The sequence below is a fragment of the Cornus florida genome, unplaced genomic scaffold (assembly GCF_030987335.1).
Source record: "Cornus florida cultivar Cherokee Brave unplaced genomic scaffold, ASM3098733v1 CherokeeBrave_3.0.0_Hap2_Chr01, whole genome shotgun sequence".
Classification (NCBI taxonomy): domain Eukaryota; kingdom Viridiplantae; phylum Streptophyta; class Magnoliopsida; order Cornales; family Cornaceae; genus Cornus; species Cornus florida.
In genome coordinates this window covers 120,110,210-120,125,802 of record NW_026775571.1, presented here as the reverse complement: position 1 = coordinate 120,125,802, position 15,593 = coordinate 120,110,210, and the positions used below count along the sequence as shown (strand labels likewise).

Sequence of the window (15,593 nt, the reverse complement as noted above, 5' to 3'; positions counted from 1 at the left end):
GGTATTTTGGTCAATAAAAAAATTATATTGGATAAATTGATAATTGAATGTGTCAAGGGATAATAATGTCAATTCACCATAGGTAAGGATTGAGTGTCTTTGTTAGTTTTATCAAACCTAAAAAGGTATCTGCTAAGTTGTATGTTGTATACGCCTGTTCACATGACAAACAGAATGTCGGTGTAATTAACTTTTTTTTATTTTATTTTTCTACGTAAGAGAGGTTTTTTTTTTTTTTTTTTATTTTTATTTATTTTTATTTTTATTTTTTTATTTTTTATTATAAAGGTCCGTGTAATGGATTATTAGTGGCTGATATTTAATGAAAAATTAATTTAGAGCCTAGAAAGTGACTTCTGCTTTCAGAGCATTCGATTTTGCGAGATAGACCCAGAAACAGAGAGAGTAAAAATCCATGAATCAGGGGAAGAGAGGAGAGAGACCGGAAATGAGGAGAAGACAATGGAAGAGAGCGTGTTTCGGTGTTTGGGCTTCCCATGTCTTTCAACATAGCGTGTTTTGGGATTTTGAGAAATTACGCGGTCACGTTCGGTATCTCATTCGGTGGAACTCCGGTACTCAGGTATTAATTACTTTCTCCGCACGGATAGGAACTCCGCCGAGTCACCACCGATCCGCCTCCGTGCGATAGAGGGAGTTGGGGATCGACTCAGCCGTTCTTTAACTCGATACAGAGCAACCTCCGACGGACGATATATATATATAGTAATATTTATATATATAGTCCAACGGCGACTGATATGTGTTCGATAAGAACCCCATGAACAAGTAAAATCTGAAGCCTCTCTTTAGGTGAAGATTGTGGTTAGTGTGCTAAAACAAGTAATTGATTAATCTTTTCTATGATTTTGAACTGTTCACTTGTATCCTTGAGAAAAAATTTCTTCCTTTTTAAGCGGCAATAATCCCCTATCTAATCGGGGATCTGATTTTATGTGTTTTTCTCTCAACTATTTTGGGTAGAATCAAAATGAACAACTGGCTCTGGCTTACCTCTCCTTATATATAAAGATTTTCTGATTTTGTGTGTGGTATACATCGTCATCATCATCATCATCATCATCCTATATATGAGTACATACATGATACAAATACACAGAAGTAGAAATGTTTAACCTACTTCTTTTTCCAATCAACGCACATATGCATTTCATATAACAAAAATTACTATTTAAGCAAATTTGAATTTGTCAGATTCAATTCTTCTTTACATACACCTAGCGGTCCTCTCTCTAATTAGATATGTAGATAAAGAGATAGCTTTTCTTCCTCCTCTTGTTTTTTTAATAAGAACAGTGGGGATCTTAACTCAAAAGGTGCTTATTATTTAGCATTGTTACAGGATTTTGCAATGACAGAGTGCAGAATGTTGTTTTCAAACTGTTCAATTTTAATTGCACTCTTCATTCTTTTCTCTCTCTCTCGCAAACACGAGCATTCGCGATCAAAAAGGTACTGCATTGTCTTAATGTTTCTTCAAATAGTGGAACTATATTCCCTTGATACCATCCAAAAAAAAATTGTTATATTCCTTTGGGACTTATTGGTTTGACAAATTACAAAAGTTAACTTTGGTCACCATTTTAGAGTTCAATTTTTACCTTTCCATGGACTAATGTCTGTTTTTCTCCTCTTCTCTTGCTCTCTCTCCATTGGGCTCTGAAATAGTCCTATGTCGTGTACATGGGAGCACATTCACATGGCCCCAAAACTACAAAGGCTGATCTTCGTAAGGCGTCAAATTCTCATTACGAGTTTCTTGAATCATTCTTGGGAAGGTATGGAATATAATGTAATTGTGTTTTGGACAACAATAATTTTTCTACTTCTCATTCTTCTGCAACGTCATTGCTAAGCTCTTTCTTTTGCTGAATGACTCACAGTAAAGAGATGGCCAAAGATGCCATATTTTACTCGTATAAGAGACAAATCGATGGTTTTGCTGCAATGCTTGACGAGAAGCAAGCAGCCGAAATTGCAATTACAACATCTTGCACATAATTCTCATTTTGTGTTTCGTTTATATATGTCGTCTATTGTTCGTGTACTAATATATATAAGATGTAATTTACAACAATGCAGAGCACCCGAAGGTTGTGTCTGTTTTCTTAAATGAAGGGAGAAAACTAGACACAACCCATTCATGGAATTTTCTTTCACTGGAAAATAAAAATAATGGTGCTGTGGATTCAAGTTCCTTGTGGAAGAAGGCCAGATTTGGGGAAGATATCATTATTGGAACTCTTGACACTGGTAACCCTAATCCTTTTTCTCTTTCAAACTCACTTCAGTCATGTTTCATCCTTCTAATCTTGAAGCTAGGCACTGATTCATCATTTATCATGTCTTTGTTAGGCGTATGGCCTGAATTAGAGAGTTTTGGTGACGAAGGGTACGGGCCCATTCCATCGAAGTGGAGAGGAATATGTCAAAATAAAACAGGTGATGGATTCCCTTGCAATAGGTGTGCTCTATTTTCACTTGAATCACTACCAAAATTATAATATTGAAATATGGTTATGATGATAATACTAGCATGCAAGTCTGACTGATTAAAAATGTTCAAAATCTACAAAACTTTGTTCTATTTATATTCCATGAACATAATTTTATTTTATGTTGCCTTCTACAAGTATATGATGTGTTTCCGAAAATGGTTTCGTCTTTAATAATAAAACCACTCGCAATAGAACGAAACCTTGTAAGATAGGTCTATATAGAGGGTGTCGAACCACAAGGCCTGCAAAGTTTATGGCCGTTAAGTCAAGATTACTTCCGGTTGTAATTCTGAAATGATGAGTTTGATTGATTGTTTTTAACTTGAAAAAACTAATATTAAATGCTTAAAACATAATTGAATTGCAAATGAATGAGATAATAAAGATAAGGGCTAGGGAATTGACTTCACCTCAAACCTCATAACCATGGCCAAATGTATCTAACATGGGGAAAATCAGTTTTTGCACAACTATGGTTCGTGTGGCTAAAAGCTCACAACGAATCCGTGAAGAAGATAAATGCACACACAATCTCAAGCTAAGCATAACCCATCTTTAGTAGGCACGAGCCGTCTACCTAACTACATTACTCTAAGGTGTAGTACAGTCCGTCTTCCCTAGGCATGGCCTATCAAAACTCAAGCACTGAATGTCATGAAAATCATTGTATAACTTCCATACTTATTGTCACTATAAGCATGGTTTAGGGCTCAAATCAAGATAAAACATCTTCTAAGAAAAGAAATATATTTCATCAAGAATGAATATAAACATGAAAATCAATTACAAGAGTTCAACAAATGTAATCACATACAACTTGTTATATTAAAACAGAGATTTCCCCAAATATAAATACAAGTTAAGCCATAGTTACTTGGAGAGGGCTACATCAACTCCCCAAGGGAAGAGTTAGCTGCTCATGGGAATGGAAGAAGCCTCCATGGATGCTGAAAGCTCCTTCTCCACGAGCTCAGAGTTCTTCCTTCTTCTTCTTCCTCTCCCCCTCTCAATATTTCTCCCTCCAGGGCTTGCAAGACAAGAATGAATTATGAATGATTGACCAAGTCTTTAAGAGGGTATATTGTATATCCCCTTTGTAGCTTCCCCATATCAGATTTATAGGCTCCAAATTTGTGGTCCCCCCTTTCTCTAGACAAGGGGACAATAATCCCTCAAAGCATGGGTCAAAAAGTTTGACTTTTTAAAGTCGACAGCAAGGCAGATTTTTGCAGCATTCTGGTATGATGCTCTTCCGTATTTTTGACCTATCAAATGTCAAAATTAGACTTTGCTCAAAACATGAAAGACATAGAGCTCTGAGTCAGATTTTCAAATCATCAAACCGTGTTGCAATTGGAGTTCTAAGCAGAAAGTTATGGCCAAAATATCATAGGTGCGCAGGGCTGACTTCTAGGCGCCTAGGTCTCACAGCTAGGCCGAGCGCTCGGCTAAGGACTTTTGCTCTCTGGAGTGCATTTCCGAGCGCTCGCGGGGTGCCCGGCGCTCGCTCGCAGCTTGTCAGAAGTATTGTTGACCCAACTTCAATCAGCCATATCTTGCTCGTTTTAACTCCAAATTGGGTCATTCTTGAGTTGAAACTGACCGCGTCGAAACCAGCTTTCCAATAGTACCAATTCCATTATGAGATTCCAAGTATACAAAGATTATTCCCGTTTTATTGAAGGCTGGTCATAGTTCTCTTCAGCAAATGATCACGGAATGATTCTTTTCTTCACCCAAATGGCCTTGGATCATCGATATAAAGTGGCCCAAAGATGTGGTTCTCTTCTAACTCCATGAAAGCATCATTAAAGGCCTAAAATCAATGGTGTTAATTGAATTTGAGGATAAAAGCCGGAAAATGACAAAAACACAAAAAGAACATAAATGCGTAAAATATATACAACTAAAGGGCTAATATATGCACATAAGAGGGCTTTTGAATGTACAACATTCGGCGCTCATCAGTATACATTATACAAAACTAAAATTAGGATGTCACTTGCCACAAAACAAAGCACTTGCTATGCCACATGGCAATGTGATATCTCAGTGATACTGCAAATGCATCAAGTGTCTTTGGTGCAATTTGGTGGGTCAAACAAATTGATGGATACTGAACTTCATAATCATAGGACAAAGGAAGGTTTTAATTAATTCCAAATGTTAGAAAATTTTCAGTTTCTATCTCTTCTTGTGAGCTAACGTTGGAGAGAAAATATCTGTTATTGGTTCAAAATGATCCACAAGTTAATGAGACACCAATTTCTGTTAAGTTGATTTTGCCATTTTATTCTGAATTTCCTTTCTTTTTCAAAATAGAGAAGAAAAATGTAATGATACGCTACAAATATACATGAACTGAGAACTGAACCATATGGATAATATGTCTGGCGCTAGATTGGATTGATTTGTCCCCGGGATGGAGCCAGAATTTTTTTTTTTTTTTTTTTTTTTTTTTTTTGGGGGGGGGGGGGGGGGGGGGGGGGTGTAATATGACACGACACGCATAATTCATTTAATAAATGGGTTAGGACTTAACACGACACGAAAAGACACGTTTAAATCATTTTTGATACGAACACGACACGTTTAGCTAAATTGGGCATTTTTTATTTTTTACATGATACGTTTAGTTAATCGTGGTAGCAGGGTCAAACACGACACGTTTAGTTAGTGGGTTAATCCGTGTCAACACGAACACGATTAGCCCAAACCTAAATCCTCTTATCTCGTGTCGTGTTAAATATTAGGGTGGCAATTCGTGTCGACATGATTATTAATCGTGTCAAGAACCTTGACACGAACATGACACGATTATTATACATGTAACACTACACGCTTAATCTATTTAATAAATGGATTAAGACTTAACACGACACGAAAAGACACATTTAAGTCAATTTTGATACGAATACGACACGTTTAGCTAAATCGGTCATTTTTTACACGAACATGACACCTTTAGTTAATCGTATTAGCAAGGTCAAACACGAACACGACACGTTTGGTTAGCGGGTCAATCCTTGTCGACAAGATTATGACACGAACACAATTAGTGCAAACCCAAACCCTCTTATTTCGTGACGTGTTAGCGTGTCGTGTTAAAAAAAAAAATAATAATGGAGTCACCATGGGCCCCACCTGAGCCCATGGTGACCCCGTCCTTGATTTGTCCAGTGCTGGTGTAGTTATTATTTGAAGAAAGAAGATGGAAAACCTCTTTGCTAATTTTACTTTTGGACAAACTGGATCTGCAGGAAACTTATGGGAGCTAGGTACTATTACAAAGGATATGTTGCCGAGTTAGGTAAACTCAATTCTTCTGAACACCCTTCAGAAAGTGTGAAAGAATACTCTGCACGTGACTACAACGGCCATGGATCTCACACACTATCAACGGCTGGTGGGAACTTTGTTCCTTGCACAAGTGTGTTTGGCTTGGGGAATGGAACTGCCAAAGGTGGCTCACCTAGAGCTTGGGTGGCATCTTACAAGGTATGCTGGCCACCAGTTAAAGGCGAGGGTTGCTATGATGCTGATATCCTGAAAGCCATGGATCATGCCATACACGATGGCATTGATGTGCTTTCACTGTCAATTAGTGTTAAGCCTGGTGAGTAGTTCAAAGATGGTGCTTCAATCGGGGCATTCCATGCTGTGAAGCATGGTATAATAGTGGTATGCTCAGCTGGGAATGAAGGACCGAATGATGGCAGTGTTAGAAATGTTGCACCTTGGATAATAACTGTTGGAGCAAGCACCATGGATCGTGAATTGATTGGTTATGTTGAGCTTCATAACGGACTACACCTCAAGGTTCAATTAGTCTATCTATGTGTAATTTTTCCTTCACTTCTATTTCTCCTATTTGTTTGACATTCTATTTGTTCTGTTATATTTTATATTAGGGAAAAAGTATAGCCAAACCATTGCCTGAAGATAGATTCTACCCACTTATTTCTGGTGCACAAGCTAAAGTTGACAATGCATCTGCTATAGACAGGTAAGAACAATCTTCTCCAAATTCTCTCTTTTGAGTTCCACAAAAAACAGTAATTTCTAGCTTTGTATAGTGATACTATGTGCCTTTATGAACTTGAGTACTACTGATAAGTGATGTTATGCTTTCTTTAAATGTTGCTGATGTTTTGGTTTGGTTGCATGCAATGTGTTGTGTCTAATTTGCTTGTTTATATAGTTTACTCTGCAAGGGAGGAACTCTCGACCCAGAGAAGGTAAGGGGTAAGATCTTGGTCTGTCTTTGAGGGGATAATGAAAAAATTGACAAAGGACAACAGGCTACTTTGGCTGGTGCCGTGGGGATGATTCTTTGCAACGATAAGGATAAGGGTAGTGAAACTGAATCCAGCATTAATGTTCTGACTACATCTCATATCAGTTACACAGATGGTCTGGCTGTTTTTGCCTACATCAACTCTACTAAGTATCTCTTAGTCATCTTCCATTTTTTCTATGCATTTATTATCAGTTTTCTTATACTCATTACCAAAATTTTAACAGTGATCCACTAGCAATGATTAAGCCAATGGCAGAACTGGGCACAAAGCCTGCTCCATTCATGGCTCCCTTCTCCTCTAGGGGTCCAAACATTGTAACACCAGAAATCCTCAAGGTTTGGCAAAGGAAATCATTACCATTTTATTTGTATGTCTTTTTCTGTTTTATCATTTTGTAATTAACTATTTTCCATTTTTTATCCAATTTATATTTTCAGCCTGATATTGCTGCACCAGGAGTAAATGTCATTGCTGCCTACACTGGAGCTAAGAGCCCTTCAGGAAAAGATTTCGATCAGCGCAGGATACCCTTTTTCTCTATGTCTGGAACATCCATGTCTTGTCCTCACGTAGCTGGAATTGTTAGTCTTCTCAAGGCAATTCACCCCGATTGGAGTCCTGCTGCTATTAGATCCGCAATCATGACTACGGGTAATACTTCAATAACCAATTGTTCTACTAATATTAGTTCGTACTTGGAGCACCTGTGTTAAAACTTGTTTTGTTTTATCATTCTGTGTTCAGCAAGAACAGGAGACGACACTGGCCATCCAATGCTAGATGGATCGAGGAACGGATCCTTTGCTAAGTCAACACCGTTCAGTTATGGTGCTGGGCACATACGTCCAACCCTTGCTGTAGATCCTGGCTTGGTCTATGACTTAAAAGTTCAGGATTACAAAGACTTCCTTTGTGCAATTGGCTATAACAAAACTATAATTGAACTCTTTTCGAAGAGTCACGAATGTCCCAAGTCCACGAATGGTCTCAATATCTTGAACCTCAACTACCCTTCAATAACTGTCCCTAAACTCTCCGGCTCAGTCACCGTGGGACGAACAGTGACGAATGTTGGTTCACCGAGCACCTACAAAGCTTGTGTTCGTCCACCACCAGGAATTTCAGTTACTGTTCAGCCCAATGTTCTGAAATTTAAGAGGACTGGTGAAAAGAAGACCTTTTCCTTGATTCTGAAAGCTAAGAGAACTGGTGTGTCGAAAGGATACGCATTTGGAGAGTTATTATGGTCAGATGGGGTACATAATGTGAGGAGTCCTATCACGGTTGCTACTGCTGCCACACCTCAACCGCATAGAAACACTTAAATCGGATTTAAATGATACAATTAGACACTTACGTGAGGTTTCAAATTACAGTAATTGTCATGTTCTGTACAGGGATAATATTGTTGGAGTGGGACACAGGGAAGGGAGGGAGGAAGATATTTGTGGGTTTCTTTATACTTAATCAAAGAGGTGTATTTTCTATATTAAACTTAATTAAAATTACTAATAATTTTCAGTTCAAGAGTTGTAAATTTTGCCATCTGCAAGTAAGTGGCCGCGAGCGTCATATAATTGAGTTTCAGTGAATTGACGTGACTTCCATTGACCAATCTTCTTCTTCTTTTTTTTCCTCTTTTTTTTTTTTTTTTTTGTTTTGTTTTGTTTTTTTTTTTTTTTTATTTCGGAAGTTCTATTGGCCTAATCTTGTAATTTTTATAGATGATTGACCATATTCAATTTCATGACCAACGGTTCCGAATAAGCCAAAAGTCAAGAAGTCTTCAAGCCATTTTCACAGTTGATAATTGCTAATATTCAGTTCTATGACCTTTGTCTCTTTAGGTGAAGATTGTGGTTAGTGTGTTAGAAGAAGTAATTAATAAAAAAATTTATGATTTCAAGTGCTGGGTTTAAATTATTTGACATGTATTTGGAATTCATGATTGGGGTGTAACGGGCCGATTATAACGAACGTGAATTTTTTTAACCGCACATATAATGATCAATACACAACTTTTTATAATTTTTTAGTAAATTTTTAACGATCATTCACAACAAAGAATTCGAAGTCATCGTCATTTTAAAAAAAAAAATTTAATTAAGAAATTAATGGATAATCATATCATAGAATACAATTTAATTAATAAATTTTTGAGAAAAGTATATAAATCCCCACCAAAATGAATGACATTGTTGATCAGTTGGGAGGATTACCGATTTTGAGCTCTCCGTTTGCATCGAGAATGTAGAGGATTGAATATTTGATCCATCATCATTAGAGCATGTGTCCCCTGGATAATAGGCAATACGAGCGACCTGATGGATAGGGATAAGAGATTAGACCCATGATCCATAGACTTGATGAGGCTTATGGGGTATCCGTATCCATACCCATAACCATTTCCACTAAGGCATTTGAGTTTGCGGATCGTACCCATATCACCGAGGCTGTGGAGGCGGTTGTGGGTAGCTTTCATCAGCACAGTGAGTACCATTTTACATGTACGTAACCATAAAATGGTTGGACTATAAGACGACGTTTGGATTGATGGAATTGAAAAGAAAAGAAAAGAAGAGGAGGAATGCTCTGGCAATTAGGTGAGTTTAAATGAGATTCCTATTCTTGGTTGTCATATGTTGCATGGATGATGGTGAATGATGGCCTATAGCGAATATATGCCTCACACAAAATCAGAAAATCTTAATAAATACAAAAAAATAATGATAAATCAGAGCGAGTTGGCTATTTTGATTCTACCCAAAATAGTTAATACAAAAATAACAAACAATCAACTCGCCGAAAGAAAGTGCCCTTGGAATAGTAGTAGTATATTGTACATATATAAATACACAACTTCTTCCTCTCTCTCTTGTTCTTAATGAAAAGACGGGTGAAAGAGAGGCATTCGCAGCTCTTTCTCCACGCAAACACCAAACGGTGCTTATTAATTATCACTGTCACACGATTTTGCAATGACAGCATGCAAAATGTCGTTTTCAATTTTAATTAAACTCTTCATTCTTTTCTCTCTCCCAAACACCACCATTAAAAAGGTACCGCATTTTCTTAATGTTCCTTCTAAACAGGGAAACTGATTGGAGACTTATTGTTTTGACAAATTTTAGAGTTCATTTTTTACCTTTCCATGGACTAATTTTTTTTTTCCTTTTCTCTTGTTCTGAAATAGTCTTATATCGTGTACATGGGAGCACATTCACATGGCCCCAAAACTACAAAGAATGATCTTCGTAAGGCATCAGATTCTCATTACGAGTTTCTTGGATCATTCTTGGGAAGGTATGTAATTTAATGTAATTGTGCTTTGAACAACAACAATTTTTCTACTTCTCATTCTTCTGCAATGTGATTGCTAAGCTCTTCTTTTGCTGAATGACTCACAGTAAACAGAAGGCCAAAGACGCCATATTTTACCCGTATAAGAGACAAATCGATGGTTTTGCTGAAATGCTTGACGAGAAGCAAGCAGCCGAAATTGCAAGTACAACATGTTGCACATAATTCTCATTTAGTTTTTTCCTTTGTATCTGTTGTCTATTTTTGGTATTTACTAATATGATATGTGATTATGTTTGTGCGATTTTTTTGGTCATAAATTTTTTTGGTCTTACGCCGGTCGACGGATTCTTTCGGGCGTGCCAGAGTATTTGTATAAAATACTCAAAATTATTCGATGGCTACTTCAGGCGAATGTGTGGGAGACAGAATAGTAAGAACTCCCAGTAAGGTTCTTTTTCTGCCTTGAAAGAAATAAAAATGCAATTTAAAGCAAATGACTGGCTAAATTGAAATGGACTTAAAAGTAAACTGGCCGAAATAAAATTGACTGAAAAGTAATGGTGCAATGGAATGAACAGGCCGAATTAAAGTGATATGAATCTTATTAAAGATTTGTCATTTAAATCCGTTTGTATAAAACAATGAATAAATTGTAAAGAGCATAATTAGACATTGCAAAAAGAATGATAAGTTACTGGAACTTATATTCTTTGAATGAAATTTGCCATTTGGACAAAATAATTGAAGATAAGATAACGTTGAGTCATTTGATGAATTTTTGATTCATGTTGTTTTATGGTTGGTGCTGGATGAATTGGAATAGAATTACAATACTTCTATTTGTAGAAGTTTTAACTAACTAATCTATATTTATTTCTTACTAAAATATATCTCCTGCCTCGATTCTTTCTTTTCATAATTTGAACCGAGTCAAATTCCATTGTTATTCTGCTTCTCTTCTCGTCTTGCTTCAGTAGGAAATCCTTGCTGAAACAACCTTCCTTGATTTAGTTACATGTAAGTTGTCGAGATATTGCTGACAAGTTGTTGGAAAGTTGCTAATTTTTAGCAACTTCTTTCTTTATACTTGGCCACCGTATTTTCCCTTAAATGGCCCAAAAGCCATTTATCGCTTTTATATTCGTGACGGCAGCTGCCTTTCGTATTTTTTCCTTCTCTTCTCTAACTAAATCCCTATTTCATAGGGATTTTATTTTAGCTAGATTTCTAGTGTTTCTTTTTCAATCAATAACCAAATTTGAATCCCTATGAATCCCTATATATATATTACAATATATATATATATATATATATATATATATATATATATATATATATATATATACACACACAGTAGCGTTCAATTGCTCCCTGAGAGCATAGAGTAGTATACTCACTTTTAATCTTGACCTTATAATCTAATCCTACGGTAATTAATTAGTCAGTATTTGGTTTTTATATTTAAGGCAATTGCTTCTTTTTTGAGATAACAATTCTATATTATTAATATGAAATGACAAAACTATACAAGTTTTTAATGGAAACAAATTAAATCAAATTAAAACCAAATTGGAAAAATTTAAAACAAATTAAAAGATATGGTTTGAGAATTCGGATGGGAAGGAATTCGTATAAAAGATATAAAAGAAAATCAAAACCAATTTTGATTTAATTTGTTTCCATTAAACCCTAAACCTTAAAACCCTAAACCCTAAAACCCTAAACCCTAATTTTTTTATTTTTAATTGGTACGGTTTGAGAATTCGGATAGGAAGGAATTCATATAAAAGATATAAAAGAAAATCCTAACCAATTTTGATTTAATTTGTTTCCATTAAAAACTTGTATAGTTTTGTCATTTCCTATTAATAATATAGAATTGTTATCGCAAAAAAGAAGCAATTGCCTTAAATATAAAAACCAAACACTGACTAATTAATTACCGCAGGATTAGATTCTAAGGTCAAGATTAAAAGTGAGTATACTACTCTATGCTCTTAGAGAGCAATATATATATATATATATATATATTCAGCAATAACCTTATTGATAAGGTGGCTGAAATATATTTCCCTAGATTTTCTACTTTTGTCTCTCTATTGGCCGACTTTCCTTGGAATCAAACTGAACATTTGTCAGCTCCTCACTTGTCCACGTCATCGCTGAGGTGGCTGCCAAGTTTTGGTGCCAACAAATGCCCCCTAAATTTCAAATGCCCTTATCACTTATGATAAGAGGCTTTTGGAATTTTAATTGGCCAAAACTTGTATTTCAAATTTTAGTAATAAATTCTTACTCCACCCAACCACCTGCCTTAATGGTTATCAATCCCCATTTAAAGCGGTGATTGGACACATCTACTACTTCATTCCATTAGTATTTAGCTCTGTGTTTAAAACCCTAAAATTATTCTTCTTACCCTTAAATCGCTATCTCTGAAATTTCCTTTCTCAAGTCACGACAACTCAAATTCCTTCCCTTGATACTCTTCCATGGCTCTTAAGAAAACCAAATCAACCGATTCTACCTCAACCCCTCAACCTTCAGATCCTTCGACTCATGGCAATATCATCGAGAAATCCCTAAAAACCCTTTCTTCTTACAAGTATTGTCTCATACTCTCATAGATCTTCGCATTGATTTCAAAGGTTTGGGTCTTGCCTTTCTTGATAAAGCTCCTGCATTCATATCGCCATTCTACCCCTCAGCCGATGTGTTTCCGTTTCTTCAAACTTTCCTTCCTAATGAAAATGGGAGTTTGCAACATTTTCATTTTAGGAAATGGCATATTCCCAATGATGCTTGGATCAATTGGGTCGATCGAGTTGGGGCTGTAAAAGGAGAAACGTGGAAGGCTTGCGGCATTTATGATGCCATTCAACTAAGCAAAACAAATATCGCTCAAGACAGGGCCCTAATGATAGCAGTTATGTTCAACTGGTCGACCACCACCAACTCCTTACACTTGAAGTGTGGTATGATGGCTCCAACCATTCAAGACATATGCTTTTTAACCAGCCTCAAACCTTTTGGGATTGATATGAGCAATTTGTTGGTAGAGGAGGATTCTCCCTTCATCTTTCCTTCAAAACAAACTGGAACCAAATCTTCCGAGTCTTCTTATGGTAAGTACTTAAATTCCACCATGGACCCTCGTGTTCCTATAAATGATGCTGAACACATTGCCATCTTATTGTCCTGGCTGAACAAGTTCCTTCTGTTGACCTTTTAAGTTACCAAAGATTACATCCATATGGCCGTTGCTTTTTCCAGAGGTAAACCCTTTGTTTTAGCCCCTTTAGTGCTTTCTCATTTATACCGGGGAATTTATGACCTGCTCACTTCCAACTTCGGATGTTATGGTGCCCCCTTTGGCTATTTCAAATTTGGTTACAAGTTTATTTTCCTGAGTTAGGGCCTGTAGTGAGGCCTTCGGCCAATGACCCACTCCTTTATGTGAGTTATGCATCGGTCGTACCCAAATCTCACTCATTTGGAGATTGTTTTTCCTTTTTCTACTCTGGCTGCGAGCACAGGAACATAAGCCAATTTCTTCCATTTTCCCATTTATTTCAAGCCCTTCGATGGCTAACTCGTCATCAAGGAGTATCCACAAAAAAAACTTCTCACGAACTTTCGGCTATGTGGGTTAGTTTTCTTTTTTCAAGGGATCTTCATTTCAACATTGGTCCTTTACGGACAGTGAATTTAAAGGTTGGGGTTGAATCTATAACCCTAGTCAGCTTGCTAGGCAATTCGGCCTAACCCAAATGATTCCTATACCCCCTTATCTTTCCTTTAATAAAAACTTTCATTGGCGTGTGGTATTCCCGGATGACTCTTATGTTTTTTTTTTTTTTTTTTTTTTTTTACCTAGTTGGGACTCACACATACTGCCTCTACTGAGGTTCGAATTCCTTACCTCCCTTTGGAAAGTAAGAGCCTTGTACCGCTAGACCACAGGCCTGTTAGTATGACTCTTATGTTCACAATGTATCCTTTCGGTTTTCTAGTTTGCAAGCTGGATTCAAATTCTAACCTTTCATTAAAAATCCAGCCTCAGATTCCAGTTTTGACCAATGGTGGTCTTCTTACATTGCTTCTGCCAGGACGACTGACTGCTTGTAATACCCCGATAATTTTAAAAGATTTATTAATTAGGATTAATTATTTTATTTTATTTTTCAATGATTTATTTTCTTTTATTGAGTGCTAGATTAATTATCTTATTTTAATTAAGTTATATTTCGTGATTATGTATGATGATTGATTGTTTGTGTGGTTGATTATTGATTGAATTATTGGTGTGTTGATTTTATTGGTATTATATGACTTAGTTGTAAATTCTTGTTTGTTTATGTGCTTCATGTAATTAGTTATTTTAATTTCTGTATTTAATTAATTATCTTATTTATTTAAATTAATTGGATTGGGCTTAAGGAAAGTTGGACCAAAAGATGTGGTCTTGGGCTTGTATGAAACCTTATTGGGTTAATTAATGAAGGTCCGTGGTTATTTAATTATTTAAATGATCACTTTTGTATCAATTATATATATATATATATATATATAATTATATATAAATATAATTAATTAATAATTGTTATGGAAAGATATATATATAGATATATATTTATTGATATTTATAAGTATATATGATTTAATTAACTAATGAGTTAACTATGGAAGGAATATATATTTATATATAATATATGTTTATAGATATAAATTATTTAAAGGTTATTATTTTAATTCATAATACTAGTTGGAATAGGATTTGGAATTTAAGGTGTATAAAAATACATATAAGGCTTTAGGGTTAAAGGTTTTACACGTTAGAAAAATAAAACAGACAGAGAGAGAGGAAGAAGAAGGGCTGACAAGGAGGAGGTCGGATCTGAAAAGGAGGACGTCGGAATTGGAAGAGATAATTAAAGCTTAAAGCGTCGGTTTCGTTTCGAAACCTTCAGGCGAGTTTTCTCTAACTTTCCTCTTAGAACTCATAAGGATTTCACCTTGAGTATCAACACTTTAATTAAATTATTAATTTAAATCTTGGTTAGAACGGATTAATCAAAAATATTAATTAATTTTATTTGATTAAATTAGAATAAAATCAGAGTATTAAAAGCGTGTTTTACTATTATTTTGTTTGTGGAATTGTTGAATTTTAGTTATATATAGAGGTTGTGTATATTTAAAATCATTGTTATCCTTGATCTGTGACCCAAGAGAGTTAATTAGGATTTATAGAAGTTTTGGGAATTTTCTAGGATTTCTCTAGAATTTTTCTAAATTTTCTGAATTTATTTTATATTTTTGGAATTATTTTAGAATTGATTTCTATAATATTTTGGCAAATTATATAAATATTGTTTATAAATATACACACTGGATGCGTCAGTTGACTGCGCGCAATAGTAGGGTTGTAATCCAGTGTTTGCATGTGCATAGGAATAGGGTACATACG

At 35.6% G+C, this 15,593-nt stretch overlaps 1 pseudogene; it reads left to right on the top strand.

The window, feature by feature from the left end:
* The first annotated feature begins 333 nt into the window (after positions 1-333).
* On the top strand, positions 334-8,412 carry LOC132267520 (subtilisin-like protease SBT5.4; annotated as a pseudogene).
* Positions 8,413-15,593: the final 7,181 nt, after the last annotated feature.